Raw genomic sequence first — 22617 nt, 5'->3', positions numbered from 1 at the left:
TAAATCGGATAACCATCCGAGACCCATACCCTCTTCCTCTCATTCCTGACCTGTTTAACCAGATTGCGGGTGCTAGGTGGTTCTCCAAACTCGATCTTAGGGGGGCCTACAATCTGATTCGTATTAAAGAGGGGGATGAGTGGAAAACAGCTTTTAACACCCCTGAGGGGCATTATGAAAATCTAGTTATGCCTTTCGACCTGACCAATGCTCCTGCCGTCTTTCAACATTTCGTTAATGACATTTTTAGTCATCTAATCGGCAGGTTTGTGGTAATATACCTAGATGATATCTTAATTTATTCGTCTGATCTGAAAACACATGAGGAGCATGTCAGACAAGTACTACAGGTCCTACGGACGAATGAATTATATGCTAAAATTGAAAAATGTGTTTTTGCCGTTCAGGAGATACAATTCCTAGGTTATTATTTATCTGCGTCAGGTTTCCGTATGGATCCTAGGAAGGTCCAGGCAATTTTGGATTGGGATCTTCCTGAGAACCTCAAAGCACTACAACGGTTCTTGGGCTTCGCGAATTTCTATAGGAAATTCATTAAAAATTATTCGGTGATCGTAAAACCCCTTACTGACATGACTAGGAAGGGGACTGATTTTTCTAAATGGTCTGACGCCGCTAAAGTTGCTTTTCCCTCTCTAAAAGAGAGGTTTACCTCAGCACCTGTACTAGTCCAACCTGATGTCTCTCAGCCTTTTATTGTTGAAGTCGATGCGTCGGAGGTGGGAGTGGGGGCTGTATTGTCTCAGGGTCCGTCTCCTGGCAAATGGCGTCCTTGTGCTTTCTTTTCTAAAAAACTATCTGCAGCAGAACAGAACTACGATATTGGCAATAGGGAACTGTTAGCTATAAACTTGCGTTTGAGGAGTGGCGTCACTTTTTAGAGGGGGCAGTCCACCCCGTCACTGTGTTTACGGACCACAAAAATCTGCTGTACCTCGAATCAGCTAAGCGTCTCACCCCTAGACAGGCTAGGTGGTCGCTATTTTTTTACCAGGTTTAACTTTGTGATTACCTATCGTCCTGGGGTAAAGAATACCAAGGCTGATGCACTATCTCGTTGTTTCCCTGGAGGGGGTAATGTGAGTGATCCGGTACCCATTCTACAAAGAGGAGTGGTTGTCTCTGCGGTACACTCTGCTTTGGAGGGGAAGGTGTTAGAGGCCCAGGGGGACGCCCCGGTCTCTTGCCCCTCAGAGAAATTGTTTGTACCGTTGAACCTACGTCTCGAATTATTAAAGGAACATCATAATTCGGCACTTGCTGGGCACCCGGGTAGTAAAGCAACCTTAGAGCTATTGTCTCGTCGTTTTTGGTGGCCAAGGTTGCGTCAGGATGTATTGGATTTTGTGTCTTCTTGTTCTACCTGTGCGCGCGCAAAAGTTTCACATACACGTCCTGCAGGGTCTCTATTACCACTCGTCATTCCCAATAGACCATGGACACATCTGTCTATGGATTTTATCACTGACTTACCTTTGTCTGCGGGTAAAACAGTGATTTTGGTAGTAGTGGACAGGTTTAGCAAAATGGCACACTTTATTGCGTTACCCGCACTACCTAATGCTAAAACTCTTGCTCAGGTATTCGTCAGTGAGATCGTGAAGCTTCACGGGGTCCCCTCCGATGTTGTTTCGGATCGGGGAACCCAGTTTATTTCTAAATTTTGGAAAGCTTTTTGTTCCCGTTTGGGGGTTCACTTGTCCTTTTCCTCAGCTTTCCATCCTCAGTCGAATGGACAGACTGAGCATACCAACCAAAACCTGGAGACATATCTAAGATGTTTTGTGTCTGAAAACCAAGAGTTCTGGTCATCATATTTACCGTTAGCTGAGTTTGCCATAAATAATCGCCGTCAGGAATCCACTGGCAAGTCACCATTTCTTGGTGCATATGGCTTTCATCCCCAATTCTGTACTTTCAAAGAGGGGGGGTCTTCTGGGGTTCCCGAAGAGGAACGGTTTTCGTCATCTCTTTCATCAGTATGGCAGAAGGTGCAAGCTAACTTGAAAAATATGGGAGGTAAATACAAATGCATGGCTGATAAGAGACGGTCGCCAGGTCCGGACCTAGGAGTGAATGACTATGTGTGGTTGTCTACTAGGAATATCAAGTTGAAGGTTCCCTCTTGGAAACTGGGTCCTAGGTTTATTGGTCCTTACAAGATTGTAGCCATCATCAACCCCGTGGCTTTTCAGCCTGGAGTTGCCTCAGACTTTTAAAATCCATAATGTCTTTCATAAGTCGTTACTCAAAAAATATGTTCCACCTCTAGAACCGTCACCGCTGCCACCCCCTCCTGTTGTCGTGGATGGTAGTTTGGAATTTCAGATATCCAAAATTGTTAATTCTCGTCGGGTCCGCCGCTCTCTCCAATATCTGGTGCACTGGAGAGGTTACGGTCCCGAGGAAAGAATGTGGGTTCCTGCGTCTGAGGTAAACGCCGACAGGCTAGTCCGGATTTTTCATGCCTCTCATCCTGAGAGACCTGGTCCTGAGTGTCCGGAGGCCCCTCGTAGAGAGGGGGGTACTGTCACGAGGGTGTCAAGAGCCACGCCTGACTCCGTTGTACCCGGGGTCAGGAGGTCGCAGCGGTTGGCTGCACGCTCTATGTCAGATAGGGAAGTTTCCTTATTGTAGCTTTCTGGGTTTGCTTTACAAACCCTTTTGGCTCACTCAGGGATCCGTAGCTCCTTCTCTCAGCTGTTCCTTGTCCAGCACTCCCAATCCTCCTTATATTCCCCTCTCACACTTCTCTGGTTGCCAGATATAGAGCTTCCTGCCTGGACATCTATTCTGACCCACTGGAGCTGTGTTGCTGCGTTCTCTGAGTGTTGCCTTAGAATGCTACCCTCCGGATCCCTGTTGGACCTTTGTGGACAATTGTTGCCGTCCACCTGGGTGTTTGTGTTTGTCTGTGTTTGTCTGTCCTCTCCCTGGTGTTTCCCTCTTAGTGCAGTGGTGAGGACTAGCGATCCCACCGGCCCGTTCATTATCTAGGGCTCATTTTAGGGAAAGCCAGGGTTTAGGCACGTGATCGCCGCACGGGTGAGGAACCCGTCTAGGGATGTCAGGGCAGTCAGGTGCCAGCTGCAAGGTGAGTTAGGGGTCACCACCTTTCCCTCTCCCTTGGGCAGGGCTTTCCCCATTTTCCTCCCTGTGCGTGTTGCCGGTCATTACATTATATCTGGCCCTTATTTTTGTGTAGGTAAAAAAAAAAAAAAAAAAAAAAAAAAAATTTTTTACCTACTTAGAATCCAGTATGGATCCAATTGCTGCTCTGTCCGAACAATTTCATGGCCTGTCTTTGGAGGTGGCAGGATTGAAGGCGTCGGTCCTCCAGCAACAGCAGCAATTACAACAGACCGCAAGCCCAGCGGTTGCTACTGGTAACCAGGTTGTTGCGGAACCCAAGGTCCCTCTCCCTGACAGATTTTCTGGGGGAAGGGACAAGTTTTTGACGTTCCGTGAGGCCTGTAAACTATACTTTAAACTGCGTCCTTACTCCTCTGGTAATGAAGAACAGCGGGTGGGTGTTATTTCCCTGCTGCAGGGGGACCCGCAGTCCTGGGCGTTCTCTTTACCTACTGATTCCCAGGCTCTTCGGTCAGTGGATGAGTTTTTCGGGGCCTTGGGTCTCATATATGACGACCCTGACCGAGTCGCACTGGCTGAATCAAAATTACGGAGACTCCTACAAGGAGAGCGGCCGGTAGAGGAGTATTGCTCTGACTTCCGTAGGTGGGCTACGGATACCCAATGGAACGACCCGGCTCTCAGGAGTCATTTCTGCTCTGGGTTATCCGAAAGGGTTAAGGATGCGCTTGCATTGTATGAGACCCCCTTTTCCCTTGATGCAGTTATGTCCCTTTCTATCCGTATAGATAGACGCCTTAGGGACAGGTTGAAAAAACCGGAGCCATTGGTAACCCCTCCCAAGCAGCAGTTAGTCTGTACGGACTTAGACGAGCCTATGCAGCTAGGAGGAACTACTCGTCAGGTCCGTCCTCCTGAGGTTCGCCGTAGGCGTGGGGGTTGTTTTTTTTGTGGGGAGAGGGGTCATTTCATTAACGTCTGTCCTTCTTTCCTCAGAAACAAAAAAACCGTTGGAAAACTACTAACCCCAGGCTGTGTGGAGGATGTCAGCCGGGGGGTATACGTTTCCTCCATACGTACATCGCAATTTGTGTTGCCAGCGGTTATTGTTTTTGGTGATAAGACAGAGACTGTTTCTTTCTTTCTAGACAGTGGAGCAGGGGTAAATTTGATAGATGCCCATTTTGCCCGCACTATGGGTTTGTCTCTCTGTACGTTACAGAGACCTATTCCCATATTTGCTATAGATTCTGCTCCTCTGTCTCAGAGAAACCTCACCCACATCGTTCATAATTTACACCTTCGGGTAGGGGACCACCATAACGAGATGCTCTCATGTTATGTTCTGGAGGGGCTTCCCACTCCGGTGGTGCTGGGCCTTCCCTGGTTGGTAGCGCACAATCCAGTGGTGGATTGGCAGGCCAGGGAGATATTGGAGTGGAGTGAGCCGTGCAGAGAAAATTGCTTAAATAGCAATTGCTTAGTCGCCTCCATAACTACCCTACCTACATTTGTTTCGGACTTTGAGGACGTTTTTTTCTGAAAAGGGTTGTCAGAAGTTACCACCTCATCGTCCTTATGATCAGGGCCGGCCTTTGGGGTGTGCGGGCTGTGCGGCCGCACAGGGCGCCATAGCAACAGGGGCGCTGGGCGGCCGACAGCTCGCAATGTAATATGCGGCATGCGAGGCTGCACTTGTGTTCTCCCTCGGGGCGCCCCCTCCATCTCCCCCTCCCCTGTCTGACCTGATTCGTTCCTCCTCCCCTGTGTCTGACCTGCCTGCTGCCCCCGCAGCTGCCAATAAGAAGAGAGATGGGAGGAGGAGGGGAGGGGCTGAGGCCACTGCGCCACCAATGAAGATAACTGACCTGTAATACAAATACAGGAGGCGGGTGCCGGAATCAAATAGCCGGCACCCGACCTCTGTGACAGGGAGCTGCGATCAGCTGCAGTTGAGTTAACCCTTCAGGTGCGGTACCTGAGTGGTTAACTGCCGCTGATCGCAGCTCCCTGTCACAGAGGTCGGGTGCCGGCTATTTGATTCCGGCACCCGCCTCCTGTATTTGTATAAGAAACGTTGGTGGCACAGTGCGCCCCCCCCCCCCCTCAACACCCCAGTATAAGAAACATTGGTGGCACAGTGCGGCCCCCTCCCCCCCAACACCCCAGTATAAGAAACGTTGGTGGCACAGTGGGAAGTGCCAATGAGGGTTAAAAAATAATAAAAAAAATTAACTCACCTCCTCCAGTTGATCGGGTAGCTGCCGGTCTCCTGTTTCTTTAGGACCTGTGGTGACGTCACTGAGCTCATCACATGGCCCATTACCATGGTGATGGATCATGTGATGGATCATGTGATGCATCATGTGATGAGCACAGTGATGTCACCACAGGTCCTTTGACAGGTTCTGAAGAAAGAACAGGAGACGATCAATTGGAGGAGGTGAGTTAATTATTTTTTTATTTTTTAACCCTCATTGGCACTGCCCACTGCGCCACCAATGTTTATTATACTGGGGTGTTGGGGGGGCACACTGAACCACCAATGTTTATTATATTGGGGGGCGCACTGCGCTCATGTTTGTTATATTGGGGAGGCGCACTGCGCTCATGTTTGTTATATTGGGGGGCGCACTGCGCTCATGTTTGCTATATTGGGGGGGCGCACTGCGCCAATGTTTATTATATTGGGGGGGGGCGCACTGCGCCACCAATGTTTATTATACTGGGGTGTTGGGGGGGCGCACTGCGCCACCAATGTTTATCATACTGGGGTGTTGGGAGGGGCGCACTGCGCCACCAATGTTTATTATATTGGGGGGGGCGCACTGTGCACAACGACAGGTTAGGGAAATTTCACAGCAGAGTGCGCATGCGCTGGGAGCCTCGCCGGCGGTTAGGGTAGGGAAAAATTATGGGCCAGTGCACAGGTGCGGTGATCGGATGGATGTTCTCAGCTGGACACCGGCCGACACTGCGCATGCGCTGGGAGCCTCACCAGCGGTTAGGGTAGGGAAAAAGCACTGGCCCGTACGTAATTTTTCCCTTCCCTAACCGCTGGTGAGGCTCCCGGTGTATGCGCAGTGTCGGCCGGTGTCCAGCTGAGAACATCCATCCGATCACTGCGCCTGCGCACTGGCCCATCGTTTTTCCCTACCCTAACCGCCGGCGAGGCTCCTGGCGCATGCGCACTCTTCTGTGAAATTTCCCTAACCTGTCGTTGTGCGCCTGCGTGGCGCTGCACACCTCCTCACGTCATGTCCGGTGCGACCGGAAGTGACGAGGGTAGGGAGATCTCACGAAGTAGGGAAGTATAACATTACACCGGCCTTTGGTGTGTGCGGGCTGGTAACTTCTTGGTTGGATAGTCAGCCAGCCTATGCCATGATGCCAGCAACAAGCAGTGTTTTTTTTTTTTTGGGGGGGGGGGGGCGCCACAAGGTTAGCTCGCACAGGGCGCCTGAACACCTAAGGCCGGCCCTGCTTATGATTGCCCGGTTAACCTTATTCCCGGCGCAAAATTACCCAAGACCAGGTTATATAATCTTTCAGGTCCAGAGAGACAAGCCATGAAGGATTATATCTCCGAGAGTTTGGCTAAGGGACACATCAGACCCTCTTCTTCACCCGTGGCTGCAGGGTTTTTCTTTGTTAAAAAGAAAGATGGGGGCCTGCGTCCTTGCCTAGATTTTCGTGAATTAAATCGGATAACCATCCGAGACCCATACCCTCTTCCTCTCATTCCTGACCTGTTTAACCAGATTGCGGGTGCTAGGTGGTTCTCCAAACTCGATCTTAGGGGGGCCTACAATCTGATTCGTATTAAAGAGGGGGATGAGTGGAAAACAGCTTTTAACACCCCTGAGGGGCATTATGAAAATCTAGTTATGCCTTTCGACCTGACCAATGCTCCTGCCGTCTTTCAACATTTCGTTAATGACATTTTTAGTCATCTAATCGGCAGGTTTGTGGTAATATACCTAGATGATATCTTAATTTATTCGTCTGATCTGAAAACACATGAGGAGCATGTCAGACAAGTACTACAGGTCCTACGGACGAATGAATTATATGCTAAAATTGAAAAATGTGTTTTTGCCGTTCAGGAGATACAATTCCTAGGTTATTATTTATCTGCGTCAGGTTTCCGTATGGATCCTAGGAAGGTCCAGGCAATTTTGGATTGGGATCTTCCTGAGAACCTCAAAGCACTACAACGGTTCTTGGGCTTCGCGAATTTCTATAGGAAATTCATTAAAAATTATTCGGTGATCGTAAAACCCCTTACTGACATGACTAGGAAGGGGACTGATTTTTCTAAATGGTCTGACGCCGCTAAAGTTGCTTTTCCCTCTCTAAAAGAGAGGTTTACCTCAGCACCTGTACTAGTCCAACCTGATGTCTCTCAGCCTTTTATTGTTGAAGTCGATGCGTCGGAGGTGGGAGTGGGGGCTGTATTGTCTCAGGGGCCGCCTCCTGGCAAATGGCGTCCTTGTGCTTTCTTTTCTAAAAAACTATCTGCAGCAGAACAGAACTACGATATTGGCAATAGGGAACTGTTAGCTATAAAACTTGCGTTTGAGGAGTGGCGTCACTTTTTAGAGGGGGCAGTCCACCCCGTCACTGTGTTTACGGACCACAAAAATCTGCTGTACCTCGAATCAGCTAAGCGTCTCACCCCTAGACAGGCTAGGTGGTCGCTATTTTTTTACCAGGTTTAACTTTGTGATTACCTATCGTCCTGGGGTAAAGAATACCAAGGCTGATGCACTATCTCGTTGTTTCCCTGGAGGGGGTAATGTGAGTGATCCGGTACCCATTCTACAAAGAGGAGTGGTTGTCTCTGCGGTACACTCTGCTTTGGAGGGGAAGGTGTTAGAGGCCCAGGGGGACGCCCCGGTCTCTTGCCCCTCAGAGAAATTGTTTGTACCGTTGAACCTACGTCTCGAATTATTAAAGGAACATCATAATTCGGCACTTGCTGGGCACCCGGGTAGTAAAGCAACCTTAGAGCTATTGTCTCGTCGTTTTTGGTGGCCAAGGTTGCGTCAGGATGTATTGGATTTTGTGTCTTCTTGTTCTACCTGTGCGCGCGCAAAAGTTTCACATACACGTCCTGCAGGGTCTCTATTACCACTCGTCATTCCCAATAGACCATGGACACATCTGTCTATGGATTTTATCACTGACTTACCTTTGTCTGCGGGTAAAACAGTGATTTTGGTAGTAGTGGACAGGTTTAGCAAAATGGCACACTTTATTGCGTTACCCGCACTACCTAATGCTAAAACTCTTGCTCAGGTATTCGTCAGTGAGATCGTGAAGCTTCACGGGGTCCCCTCCGATGTTGTTTCGGATCGGGGAACCCAGTTTATTTCTAAATTTTGGAAAGCTTTTTGTTCCCGTTTGGGGGTTCACTTGTCCTTTTCCTCAGCTTTCCATCCTCAGTCGAATGGACAGACTGAGCATACCAACCAAAACCTGGAGACATATCTAAGATGTTTTGTGTCTGAAAACCAAGAGTTCTGGTCATCATATTTACCGTTAGCTGAGTTTGCCATAAATAATCGCCGTCAGGAATCCACTGGCAAGTCACCATTTCTTGGTGCATATGGCTTTCATCCCCAATTCTGTACTTTCAAAGAGGGGGGGTCTTCTGGGGTTCCCGAAGAGGAACGGTTTTCGTCATCTCTTTCATCAGTATGGCAGAAGGTGCAAGCTAACTTGAAAAATATGGGAGGTAAATACAAATGCATGGCTGATAAGAGACGGTCGCCAGGTCCGGACCTAGGAGTGAATGACTATGTGTGGTTGTCTACTAGGAATATCAAGTTGAAGGTTCCCTCTTGGAAACTGGGTCCTAGGTTTATTGGTCCTTACAAGATTGTAGCCATCATCAACCCCGTGGCTTTTCGCCTGGAGTTGCCTCAGACTTTTAAAATACATAATGTCTTTCATAAGTCGTTACTCAAAAAATATGTTCCACCTCTAGAACCGTCACCGCTGCCACCCCCTCCTGTTGTCGTGGATGGTAGTTTGGAATTTCAGATATCCAAAATTGTTAATTCTCGTCGGGTCCGCCGCTCTCTCCAATATCTGGTGCACTGGAGAGGTTACGGTCCCGAGGAAAGAATGTGGGTTCCTGCGTCTGAGGTAAACGCCGACAGGCTAGTCCGGATTTTTCATGCCTCTCATCCTGAGAGACCTGGTCCTGAGTGTCCGGAGGCCCCTCGTAGAGAGGGGGGTACTGTCACGAGGGTGTCAAGAGCCACGCCTGACTCCCTTGTACCCGGGGTCAGGAGGTCGCAGCGGTTGGCTTCACGCTCTATGTCAGATAGGGAAGTTTCCTTATTGTAGCTTTCTGGGTTTGCTTTACAAACCCTTTTGGCTCACTCAGGGATTCGTAGCTCCTTCTCTCAGCTGTTCCTTGTCCAGCACTCCCAATCCTCCTTATATTCCCCTCTCACACTTCTCTGGTTGCCAGATATAGAGCTTCCTGCCTGGACATCTATTCTGACCCACTGGAGCTGTGTTGCTGCGTTCTCTGAGTGTTGCCTTAGAACGCTACCCTCCGGATCCCTGTTGGACCTTTGTGGACAATTGTTGCCGTCCACCTGGGTGTTTGTGTTTGTCTGTGTTTGTCTGTCCTCTCCCTGGTGTTTCCCTTTTAGTGCAGTGGTGAGGACTAGCGATCCCACCGGCCCGTTCATTATCTAGGGCTCATTTCAGGGAAAGCCAGGGTTTAGGCACGTGATCGCCGCACGGGTGAGGAACCCGTCTAGGGACGTCAGGGCAGGCAGGTGCCAGCTGCAAGGTGAGTTAGGGGTCACCACCTTTCCCTCTCCCTTGGGCAGGGCTTTCCCTGTTTTCCTCCCTGTGCGTGTTGCCGGTCATTACACCCAGAGTACGACTTGCTTACCACCCTCCACAACATTCACCCAGTGTGCCATCAGGTAAATGTAGCGTCCCTGGCTGAATGCACTTGTCCATGGTTAAGTGGACCTTCCCAGTAACTGCGTTGGTCAGGGCACATGTGATGTTATGGGACACATGTTGGTGTAAGGCGGGCACGGCACACTGTGAAAAATAGTGGCGGGTGGGGACTGCGTAATGAGGGACGGCGCCGACATCAGGCTGCGGATTCCTCAGTGTCTAAAAGCCTAAATGGCATCATTTCCAGTGCCAGTAATTTAAGTTTAAATTTAGTTGCGCATTTAGTGCTATGGCCTGTAGGTGGCTGGGTATTTATGCTTGCATTCAAATGCCTGGGGTAAGGACATTTCTACGCTGTGCTGGGACACGGAAGCGGATGTGGTCGTTGATGGTGATTTTTGGAAGGAAAACTGAACTGCATGTGTTTCTCACATATTTGCTTTCTCTCTATTTCTTTTCTGACATGTGTGAGTACACTTATTTATGTTTGCCTGTGTCTGTCTGAAAGAATATAATAGAAAATCACTGTTTATAGTCTACATGCATGCAACCATATCCATTTTGAGCTCAGGAAACCGCAGATCCAAAAAATATAAATATCTTCAATCTGCAGTCTCATTATAGAAATTGCTATTCTTTCTATTCTTCTCTGTTTTGCAAACAACACTGGCAATTTCTATGATGGAATAGGATGGCTTGAAAATATTTGAATTTTACAGATTTGCGGTTTCCTGAACTCAAAATGGATACAGTTTAGTGCATGTAGCCTAAAAACAACAAATTTTCTTACAATTTCTTTCAGACGTCAACGCATGAGGGTGCATTTTCACATGGCAGGAAAGGAAGACACAGCTGGATAACATGTGAAAAACACACATAATTCAGCCTTTTTTTCAGCTGATGCAGTGTAGCCATACCAAATCAAATCTTGACCTTTTAAACAGGGTTTTCAAACTAGAAAAATTCATAAGCCAAATATCTCATTCCAAGCAAATTCCCTTTTGCAGAACAGGCAATTGCCTTCTTTTTTTTTTTCACCCGAGGAGGCCTCTGGGCCTATTATTTTCATTATGGAGACCATCTAATATACATGAGGGGTATTGTAGGCTAAGCAACGCTTCTTTTGGTTTCTGGGAATAAATATATGAAAATTAGCATGTCTAACATTTGGTGGCATGAGAAGGCCTCAGCTTTCTTTTCCCTTTTGCCAGGAAAGATAATTTGAATATTTTTCCCAGAAACTCACAGATATGCAAAGTACTTTTCCAACAGAAGTAAGAAATGCTAATTTGTGCATATATTTCCCAGAAACCAAGAGCAGCATTGCTTGGCCTAAAATACTCCCTATGCCTATTAGGCACTCTCGATATTGGGAAAGAGTACCCATCAGACAATGCATAAATATTTCCCTGAAACCCAGTAAAGTAAATTAGCCTCTTCCTCACTCTCATATTTATTCTCTGAGTCTCTTCAGACAAAATAGGGGACAAGAGAGTGTTATATACCTATTTTCAGGACAGTTGGAACGTATTTGATTTGGGTCCCAATTTTTGGAAAAATTTGGTAAATCAAATTCCAGGAAATTTTATTATTTCTAATCCTATCCTAAACACAGAAATAAAGGGAAAATACATTGTCTTAGCCCAGACAGGATATCTCTGCAGGCTTGGAGATGTCTGAATACCTTCTGCAAACAATGTATTTGGGTGGAAGGTAATTACATTTCTGTATATTTTCTTACTCAATAATGGTTACAAATGTCCACAACTGAAGCCATATCCATCACTTGTCATGTAACATGACAGACCTTGTAATGATCATGACTTTGTCCATAATACCAAACCCACCAAATCTTTTAAAATAAAATCATGCAAAATGCAATTATTACTAAAATGTATGGAATTTTTTTTTTTTATCTTGATTGATTACTAAAGGGAAACTGTCACTATATTCATGCCGTCTCATCTTCAGGCAGCATGTGTTCGGGAGAGTTCATATCACCATTTCATTTTCAGAAAAACTAAATAACAGGATTCTGTAATAAAATAGATCCTGTGCATTAGTTATGCACATATGGCATCTGTTTGAGCCATTTCCGCCCGAGATCCACTTTTTTTAAACATTTTTTCCATCTGAAAAAACAGATCCCAGATTAAAATGGCTCAGGCTACTTTCACATTAGCATTTTCAATTCCGCTATTGAGATCCGTCAAAGGATCTCATTAGCGGAAGAAAACGCTTCAGTTTTGTCCCCATTCATTGTCAATGGGGACAAAACTTAACTGAACAAAACGGAATGCACCAAAATGCATTCCGTTCCATTTGGTTGTGCTCCCATCACGAACAGAATAACGCTGCGTTTTTCTGTTTGCGATGTGGTGCGGAGAAAAACGAATCCGTCCTGACACACAATGTAAGTCAATGGGGACGGATCTGTTTTCTCTGACACAATAGAAAACGGATCCGTCCCCCATTGACTTTTATTGGTGTTCATGACAGATCTGTCATGGCTATGACCATGATGCATTGTGGGGATGTGTTGTATCTGTTCTGTGTCGCAGTCTCCCTTCTGGTCCTCTAGGGGGCGTGAACGATTGGTTGCTGTACTTGCATTGTGTGTGTTGTAACATATTGATTGGTTGGATTTCAAAACCCTGTGGGCAGTACTATGTTTGTTTTTTATGAATAAAAGAGGCTGTATCTGAAGTACAGTCAGATCACTGCTGACCCTCAACACGGAGCCTTGTCTCGTTATTGGGGGGATTCCCTGTATGCTGTTAGAGACTGATTGCCAGGAGTGTAAGCTGATTGGATGCTTTTCCTGTTCGTCTGCTGGCAGCTATTTGTGAGGTTCCAGTTTGGAGTGCTATTTGGTATCCAGTTCGGGAGTTTGGTGTTCTGCAGTAGCTGTGCCTGTCTCTCAGAAAGGGGCATATCGCCTAAACGGATTTTAACCCCTTGTCTGCTGAAACGGTCCGTTACATTGGTGGCAAGCAGCGGGATCGTCCCTACAGCCAGAAGGACAGCTACAGGAGACACAATTTCTTTGGATTTTACAACTTAAGGGAAACTTATGTCCCAGTACAGCGACCCTAAAAGCACCAGGATGGAACCAACAGTGTTATACGAGGAGGAGGACCTGGATGGCCGGGATGCATGATGGCCGGGATGCATTAAGGAAAGGCATCTGGTACCAGGCCCTGGATAATATACAATACCAGCGGGGTGAGAGTCTCCCCAGTGAAGAGCAGCGGTTGCAGAAGCAAGTGGCCCTGCGGATGCCCTTCCTGGGAGAGCAGCCCCTGGAGGAATGGGTGAAGGAACTAGAGCACCGGGTATGGCAGGAGCTATGGCTGGAGGATGCCTACCAGGCGCTCTGGTGGTATATGGCACAGTATATACCCTGGACAGCTGAGCATGACAAGCCAGAGGGAGAGGAGTTTGATGGTCCTGGCTTGTTATGGGAGTCCTTTGCAGAGCCTGACTTCGGGAGTCCTACACAGTCCAGACTTCAGGACATTTTCTATGAGAGGGAGGCTAGGCATGAGTGGGATGACCCCCATGAGGTAGAGCAAGACCTGGCTCACCTAGGAACCCTGGAGTGGGAACTGGAGCAGGACTACCGAGATCTCTTCCACTCCATTGGGAAGGCTCAGCAGGACAGTAAGGTGACAGACCCAGATCCAGACCCATTCAGCTGGGCAGATATTGTAGAGCGTTACTGGGAAGGACCCCAGGTGGCCGGTAGAGATGGGACCGAGGTCTCTCCACCGGTCCTGCAGGGAATTGGAAGCCCAGTCTCCATTCCCCAGCGGCAGGCGGAGTTACAGGGGGCAGAGCCACTCGGTCCTGTCCCCTAGCAGCAGCATGATTTTTGGGGAATCGGGAGCCCAGTCTCCATTCCCCAGCAGCAGGCGGAGTTACAGGGGGCAGAGACAGTCGGTCCTGTCCCCCAGCGGCAGAGTGTCCTACAGGGAATAGAGAGCCCAGTCTCCTTTCCCCAGCAGCAGGACACTGTATTGGGAGCGGAGGCAGTCGGTCGCCCTCCCCAGCGGCTGGAAGTATGTATGGGAGAGGAGCTCGTTACCCCCTCTCCCCAGCGGCAGCTTAACGCACCAGGGGGAGACAGTAAGCCCCACAACAGTGCAGATGGGACCGTGGTCTCTGCACTTACAGCACAGGGGGTAGGGACAGTCGGTCCTGCCCCCCAGCAACAGGGCTGTTTAGCCAAAGGGGAGACAGTCGGTTTCCCCCTACAACAACCAGACTCCAACCAGGCTTCTTCCATGGTAACATTGGCACCAGGGCAGAGTACCGCTGATACCTGCCTACAAAGCCACCTCCACTCCAAGCCAGGGAGCTACTCAGAGACCGGGAATACCAGCTACCAATATAACCATGGTGGATTCACTGGACAGAGACAGGCTGCTAAATTCATCAGGTCCAGTATTTGGTTGTGGGTGGGCTGCCAGACTAACTCAGGTACCGACCGGCGTGAGGTCAGGTATCTGGTTAGTCTTCCCTGGGAGGGGGAGATGTGTGGCGAAACCAACCTCGCCACAGTGTTTTGGAGGGGGCTGTTTGAAGGCCTCTTGCCTCAGGATTACGGCCCATGCTAACTTTTGAACCCCTGAACCTATTCAAGTGAATTTTGGATAGGTTTGTCCCCAAGTTATACTGTTTAAATTGATTTAAGTTATATGTATGGACAATGTAACCTCACAAAGTTGTAACAATTTATAATAAGTGTAACTTGTCAGCTTGGGAGGAATATGCTGGGTGTGGTTCTATTGTCCCATTGTCCCATTGTGTGTTTAAATGGTGATGTCTGTCCCGTTGTCTCCACATGTGTATTGGCGATCTACCCTTTGTCCTGAGAGATAATAGGATTGCCCTCGGTTGTCTCTGGGACAGAGGAGGAAACCATGATGCATTGTGGGGATGTGTTGTATCTGTTCTGTGTCGCAGTCTCCCTTCTGGTCCTCTAGGGGGCGTGAACGATTGGTTGCTGTACTTGCATTGTGTGTGTTGTAACATATTGATTGGTTGGATTTCAAAACCCTGTGGGCAGTACTATGTCTGTTTTTTATGAATAAAAGAGGCTGTATCTTAAGTACAGTCAGACCACTGCTGACCCTCAACACGGAGCCTTGTCTCGTTATTGGGGGGATTCCCTGTATGCTGTTGTAGACTGATTGCCAGGAGTGTAAGCCGATTGTATGCTTTTCCTGTTCGTCTGCCGGCAGCTATTCGCGAGGTTCCAGTTTGGAGTGCTATTTTGTATCCAGTTCGGGAGTTTGGTGTTCTGCAGTAGCTGTGCCTGTCTCTCAGAAAGGGGCATATCGCCTAAACTGATTTTAACCCCTTGTCTGCTGAAACGGTCCGTTACATATGGTATTTCACATTATCAGTCTGGCATTGTCAATCCACCCATTCGCCCCTAGGTGGTGCTGGCACCACATAATATATATAGCTTTGGGTGTATCTAGCTTAGAGCAGAATGTTATGTTAGAGTCAGAGTGAGAGAGGAGAATCAAGTTCATGGAGGAGAGAAACAGGCCTAAATCAACATTTAGCTGTTTTCCTTTCCTTTGGGCCCTGATCAAACCTGGAGAAGACAAATACAGCAACCAAGCACCAGACAGCAAGGGTCCATTCACGGAATTGCATACCCATTCATTTCTATAGGACAGCACAATGTGCTGCACGGATACAGAATTGCGGACCTGCAGTTCCGGGTCCACAATTCCGTTTCCGAAAAAAATAGAACATGTCCTATTCTTGTCCGCAATTGCGGAAAAGAATAGGCATATTCTATTAGTGCCGGCAATGTGCGCCCCGCAAAATGCGGAACGCACTTTGCCGCTATCTGTGTTTTGCGGATCCACGGATCCGTGGATCCGCAAAACACGTTACGGATGTGTGAATGGACCCTAAGTCTATGTCTAAATATGAAGTAAGCAACTCAAACTCATTCACTTAAAGGGGTTGTCCCACGGTTTAAAAAAACTTGTGCATGAATGGCACATGACTGCTGAGGTCTATGATTGGCTTAATGGTCACATAAACAATGGACCTGATCATCACCTCGGGTGCAATGGGGACTGGAAGCCCCGAGGATCAGAACCCAGTTCTGGAATGGAGGGCCTTTTAGCTAGTGAGTGAAGCGTTGTTCTATGTGTTTTAAGCTGGGCTGCTCCCCTGAAGATTTTACAAACTATCTGACAAGAGTCATGCCATTTCTTAAAGATAGCAGACTTTTTTTTTTATCCTGGCAAACCACTTTAAACCGTGGCCCAGGGTAAAACACAAGTCTCCAGAAAATGTAGATAATAGGCAGCCCCTCTTTGCCTCTTCTCAGCATGCCCCCCATTAAAGGGGTTAAAGCTCTGAACCCGGACATATCCCCTTCTTCACCCAGGCAGCCCCTCTGAGTGGAGCATCGGAGCACTTCATGCTCCGATGCTCGCCCTTGCCCTGCGTTATAGAGCGCAGGACGATGGCTGTTTTACAGGCCAGGGAAGCGCTAAAGTCCAACCATTAGTGCAGTGACATCACCGGGATCACTGCAAGGCGGTGGCATCCTTGTAAGTGATGAATGATATAGTTTTTTTTTATTATTTTATTGTTTTTGCTTTATAGTATGTCTATGTATTAAATTACCTTCATAATCCCATTAGCCATTTGCTCAGTCAGTTTTTTACAGCGACATTACGACAGTACGTTTTATATAACGATTCTGGAATCGTAAGCTGTGATAGTAGAATCTCATGTTTTCTAATTAAGCCTCATGAAAGATGAAGTTGCAAACTTGATAAAAGAGGTATCAACAAAATGTGTCTTGCCCTGTGGTCTGTAACATATGGTATTTGCATTGATGCCTTCTTGCATGTGACAACAGAAGTGAATATGTATGCGAGACGTCTTCTAACAGATGGTTTATTCAGAAAATTTTCGGTCATCATTGCCGTGACTTGACAGATGACAAATTGCTTAATTTGTTGGCAAATTGTCTATAATAGAATGCCGACTGCAGTGAATTAAAACCGCTATGGGCATATACATGGCGCTATAACTTACGTAGACTATCATAATGGTAGAAAATAAAATGCATCCAAGCTCCCAGGGTGCCTTCCATTTACACTTAATTGGTTTTGAATTGTGTGGCTGGAAATTTTCTTTTTTAGTTTCGAGACAGAAAAGTATGGCAATTTTAATAAATCAAATCCAAGTAATAGTTTTTGAAGGAAGAGTGAAGATTGTAAAATTACAAATTTCATGGTCAATTATTAAAAAATAATTTACTTGCATTGAAGCCATCAGCCGGATAACCTTACGGGAAAGCTGAAATGAAAGAAAATATCACCTGCCATATCTGTGCTTTATATAAGTATGGAAGACCCGAGCTTCTCTCAACTGAGTGTCCGCAAGTGAAGAAAATGTTGTCTTTAAACCTGAAGAAGGAAAATTATATCTCCAAAACGCATTGCTTTTCGCAATAAAACAAATCCATTGATCGCATGACAGTTGATGTGTAGAGATGTCCCCAACTATTTGCCGGCGAACAGTTCCCGGCGAACATCACTTGCTCGTGTTCGCCGCGGCGAGCAAACATATGCGATGTTCAGTCCGCCCCCTATACGTCATCATTGAGCAAATTTTGACCCTGTACCTCACAGTCAGCAGACACATTCCAGACAATCGGCAGCAGACCCTCCCTCCCAGACCCTCCCACCTCCTATCAAAAAGCAAGGACAGCATCCATCTTAGATTCATTCTGAAGCTGCAGAGTTAGTGAGAGCAGGGAGAGTGCAACTGCTGCTGATTTAATAGGGAAATTGATAGCTAGGCCAGTGTTCTGTGTCCACTCCAGTCCTCAAAGACGAATCTGATCTGCTGTAAGGACAGCGTCCTGACAGCACCCCAAAAAGCCCTTTATAGGGCTAGAACATCAGTCTGCTTTTTTTTTCTTTTTCTGTAATATAATTGCAGTTGCCTGCCAGCATGTGTCAGGCCCACAGCGTATACTGTGCCCACTACTGCCAGTGCCCAGTGCCACCACTCATATCTGGTGTCACAGTAGCTTGCATTTAAAACAGTAAAACAACTTTTTCACTGTAATATAATTGCAGTTGCCTGCCAGCGTGTGTGTCAGGCCCACAGCGTGTACTGTGCCCACTACTGCCAGTGCCCAGTACCACCACTCATATCTGGTGTCACAGTAGCTTGCATTTAAAACAGTAAAACAACTTTTTCACTGTAATATAATTGCAGTTGCCTGCCAGCGTGTGTGTCAGGCCCACAGCGTGTACTGTGCCCACTACTGCCAGTGCCCAGTACCACCACTCATATCTGGTGTCACAGTAGCTTGCATGCATAGTACCACAAATCGAAAAAAAAATGACAGGCAGAGGTAGGCCACCCCGCAGGGGCCGTCGTGGTCGTGGTGCTGTGATTTCCTTTGGCCCTAGAATAATGCCCAGTGTTCAGAGGCCACGTACCCTGAACTCGAAAAGTTGTGAGGACATAGTTGACTGGCTAACACAGGACACCCAATCTTCTACAGCTTCCGCTCGGAACCTTGACGCACCATCCTCCTCCAGCTCAGCTTCGGGCACCTCTCAAGTTACCACTCACCCGCCTGCCGCCACCACCAACACTAGCACCACAGCCTGCTTCACTTGATCTGTCAGAGGAGTTATTTACACATCAGTTGGAAGAAATGAGTGATGCGCAACCATTATTGCCAGAGGATGTAGATAACAGGGATATGTCTCAGTCAGGCAGCATTACACACATGGACGTACGGTGTGATGATGATGATGTTGTACCCGCTGCTGCTTCCTTTGCTGAGTTGTCAGATACAAGTGAAGCGGTTGATGATGACGATGTGTCCGTGGATGTCACGTGGGTGCCCGCTCGAAGAGAAGAAGAACAGGGGGAAAGTTCAGATGGGGAGACAGAGAGGAGGAGGAGACGAGTTGGAAGCAGGGGGAGGTCGTCGCAAGGAGCTAGTGGCACAGTCAGACAGCATGTATCGGCACCCGGGGTCAGCCAGACAGCACGCCAATCAATGTATGCTGTTGCCACCACCACAATGCCGTCATTGCAAAGCTCAGCAGTGTGGCATTTTTTTGTGTGTCTGCCTCTGATAACAGCGATGTCATTTGCAACCTGTGCCAAAAGAAACTGAGTCGTGGGAAGTCCAACACCCACCTAGGTACAATTGCTTTGCGAAGGCACATGATCTCACATCACAAATGCCTATGTGATCAACACATGATGACGAGTACAAGCAGCACACAAACTCAAAGCCACCATCCTCCTCCTGGTCCAGCATCTTCAGCCACGTCAACCACAGCTGTCCTACTTGCCCCCTCTCAACCACCCGCCACTCCGCCTCTCGCCTTGAGCAGTTCCTGCTCATCTGCCCACAGTCAGGTGTCTGTCAAGGAAATGTTTGAGCGTAAGAAGCCAATGTCACAGAGTCACCCCCTTGCCCGGCGTCTGACTAAAGGCTTGTCGGAACTCTTAGCCCGCCAGCTTTTTCCATACAAGCTGGTGGAGTCTGAGGCCTTCAAAAAATTTGTAGCTATTGGGACACCGCAGTGGAAGGTACCCGGCCGAATTTTTTTTTCACAAAAGGCAATCCCCAACCTGTACTCTATTGTGGAAAAGGAAGTCATGGCATGTCTGGCACACAGTGTTGGGGCAAGGGTCCATCTGACCACTGATACCTGGTCTGCAAAGCACGGTCAGGGCAGGTATATCACGTACACTGCGCATTGGGTAAACCTGCTGACGGCTGCCAAGCATGGAATGCGTGGCTCTGCAGAGGAGTTGGTGACACCGCCACTGACTTGCAGGCAGGCCTGCTGCCACCTCCTCTACTCCTCCTACTCCATCCTCTTCGCTAACCTCCTCGGCTGAGTCCTCTTCTGCTGCTGCGTCTTGCTCCACATCAACTGCACCCCCCAGCTCCCCAGGGGCTATTCCACATCCCGGATACGACAGTGTCACGCCGTCTTGGGGTTGACTTGCCTGAAAGCAGAGAGTCACACCGGACCAGCACTCCTGTCCGCCCTGAACGCACAGGTGGATCAGGGGCTGACTCCGCACCAACTGGAGATCGGCAAAGTGGTGTGTGACAATGGAAGCAATTTGTTGGCGGCATTGAATTTGGGCAAGTTGACACATGTGCCGTGCATGGCACATGTGTTGAATCTGATCGTACAACGCTTTGTGCATAAGTACCCAGGCTTAAAGGACGTCCTCAAGCAGGCCAGGAAGGTGTGTGGCCATTTCAGATGTTCCTACACGGCCATGGCACACTTTTCAGATATTCCGCGTCGAAACAACATGCCAGTGAGGCGCTTGATTTGCGACAGCCCGACACGTTGGAATTCAACACTCCAAATGTTCGACCGCCTGCTCCAACAAGAAAAAGCCATCAACGAGTAATTGTATGACCGGGGTGCTAGGACAGCCTCTGCAGAGCTGGGTATTTTTTTGCCACGTTACTGGACGCTCATGCGCAATGCCTGTAGGCTCATGCGTCCTTTTGAGGAGGTGACAAACCTAGTCAGTCGCACCGAAGGCACCATCAGCGACATCATCCCATTTGTTTTCTTCCTGGAGCGTGCCCTGCGAAGAGTGCTGGATCAGGCAGTAGATGAGCGTGAAGAGGAAGAGTTGTGGTCACCATCACCACCAGAAACAGCCTTATCAGCATCGCTTGCTGGACCTGCGGCAACGCTGGAAGAGGAGTCTGAGGAAGAGGAGTCAGAGGAGGAATGTGGCTTTGAGGAGGAGGAAGACCAACCACAGCAGGCATCCCAGGGTGCTCGTTGTCACCTATCTGGTACCCGTGGTGTTGTACGTGGCTGGGGGGAAGAACAGACCTTCAGTGAGATCAGTGAGGACGAGGAACGGGACATGAGTAGCTCGGCATCCAACCTTGTGCAAATGGGGTCTTTCATGCTGTCATGCCTGTTGAGGGACCCTCGTATAAAAAGGCTGAAGGAGAACGACCTGTACTGGGTGGCCACGCTACTAGACCCCCGGTATAAGCAGAAAGTGGCTGAAATGTTACCGAATTACCGGAAGTCAGAAAGGATGCAGCAGTTCCAAAACAAGTTAAAAAGTATGCTTTACACAGCGTATAAGGGTGATGTCACAGCACAACGGGAATCTAACAGGGGAAGAGGTGAAAGTAATCCTCCTCCTACCACGACCACGCCGGCAAGGACAGGACGCTTTACAGACGTGTTGTTGATGGAGGACATGCAGAGCTTTTTAAGTCCTACGCATCGCCACAGCCCTTCGGGGTCCACCCTCAGAGAACGACTCGACTGACAGGTAGCAGACTACCTCGCCTTAACTGCAGATATCGACACTCTGAGGAGCGATGAACCCCTTGACTACTGGGTGTGCAGGCTTGACCTGTGGCCTGAGCTATCCCAATTTGCGATAGAACTTCTGGCCTGCCCCGCTTCAAGTGTCCTGTCAGAAAGGACCTTCAGTGCAGCAGGAGGTATTGTCACTGAGAAGAGAAGTCGCCTAGGTCAAAAAAGTCTAGATTACCTCACCTTTATTAAGATGAATGAGGCATGGATCCCGAAGGGACTGACAGTGGGCGATACATTTGACTAAAAAAGGCCTGATGAAATTAGATGCCTTGGGCTAAAAATGGTCCACACGCTGCTGTATTTTATCTCTGCATGCAGGATGACTTGCGTGACTTCTCCGCCACCAACTAGGGTTCAAGCCGTAATGTTTTAGTGCACTTTCTGCCTGGAAAACATCAATTTTTCCGGCCGCTGCTATAGCAGCGGCTGCAACAATACCTGTTTTTCAGGCATGTGTACATGCCTAATTTTTCTGGCCTCTGGTGCTGCACTGTGGCTGCAAAAACAAAACAAAAAAAAAGGCACATACATGTGTCAATTACCCTTCGTAATCGTTACCTTGTTGTGGTGAAGGGGCTTGCGTATCACAATGAAGCAATCACCTCTATGAGTGTGTTGGCAATGGCAATGTTGGCACACCCCAGATGATAAGGTCGTTGCTTCATTGTGAACAGACCAAAAGCGATCGGCTGGATAATTTTGCATAGAAAAAACATTAATTTTCTTTGTGATCATCTAAGGTGATCATTAAAGCCTACTAGGCCAACAATGGGCCCACACTGCAGAATCAATTGTTTTCTGGGTCACTTAACTGTCACTGAACTACCTCAGCACGACCATAGGCTTTGAAAAACCGCCATCAGCCTGCAATCTCCCAAACGTGCGCACGAGCACAGTCATCACTACACAAGATTGACGCATAGAGGAATAAAATTTATGTCATGAGTGTGTCAACTATTGACAACTCTTTGCGGTTGTCTAAAATCTATTCGATACCGTCCCCTGATAGGGGACGTAACAGGGATTAAACTGATAAGAATAGTACTACTTAACACACCACTCATATAGGGTAGGCACAGTACATTGCACGGCGCACGCGCAGTGCCCCAAATTGGAAGTAGGAGGACCAACCAAGCATCTTTTTCCATCTCCCGGCTCCTAA

Source organism: Bufo gargarizans, chromosome 5, assembly GCF_014858855.1.
Source record: "Bufo gargarizans isolate SCDJY-AF-19 chromosome 5, ASM1485885v1, whole genome shotgun sequence".
Classification (NCBI taxonomy): domain Eukaryota; kingdom Metazoa; phylum Chordata; class Amphibia; order Anura; family Bufonidae; genus Bufo; species Bufo gargarizans.
Note: the sequence above shows the minus strand (reverse complement) of the source record.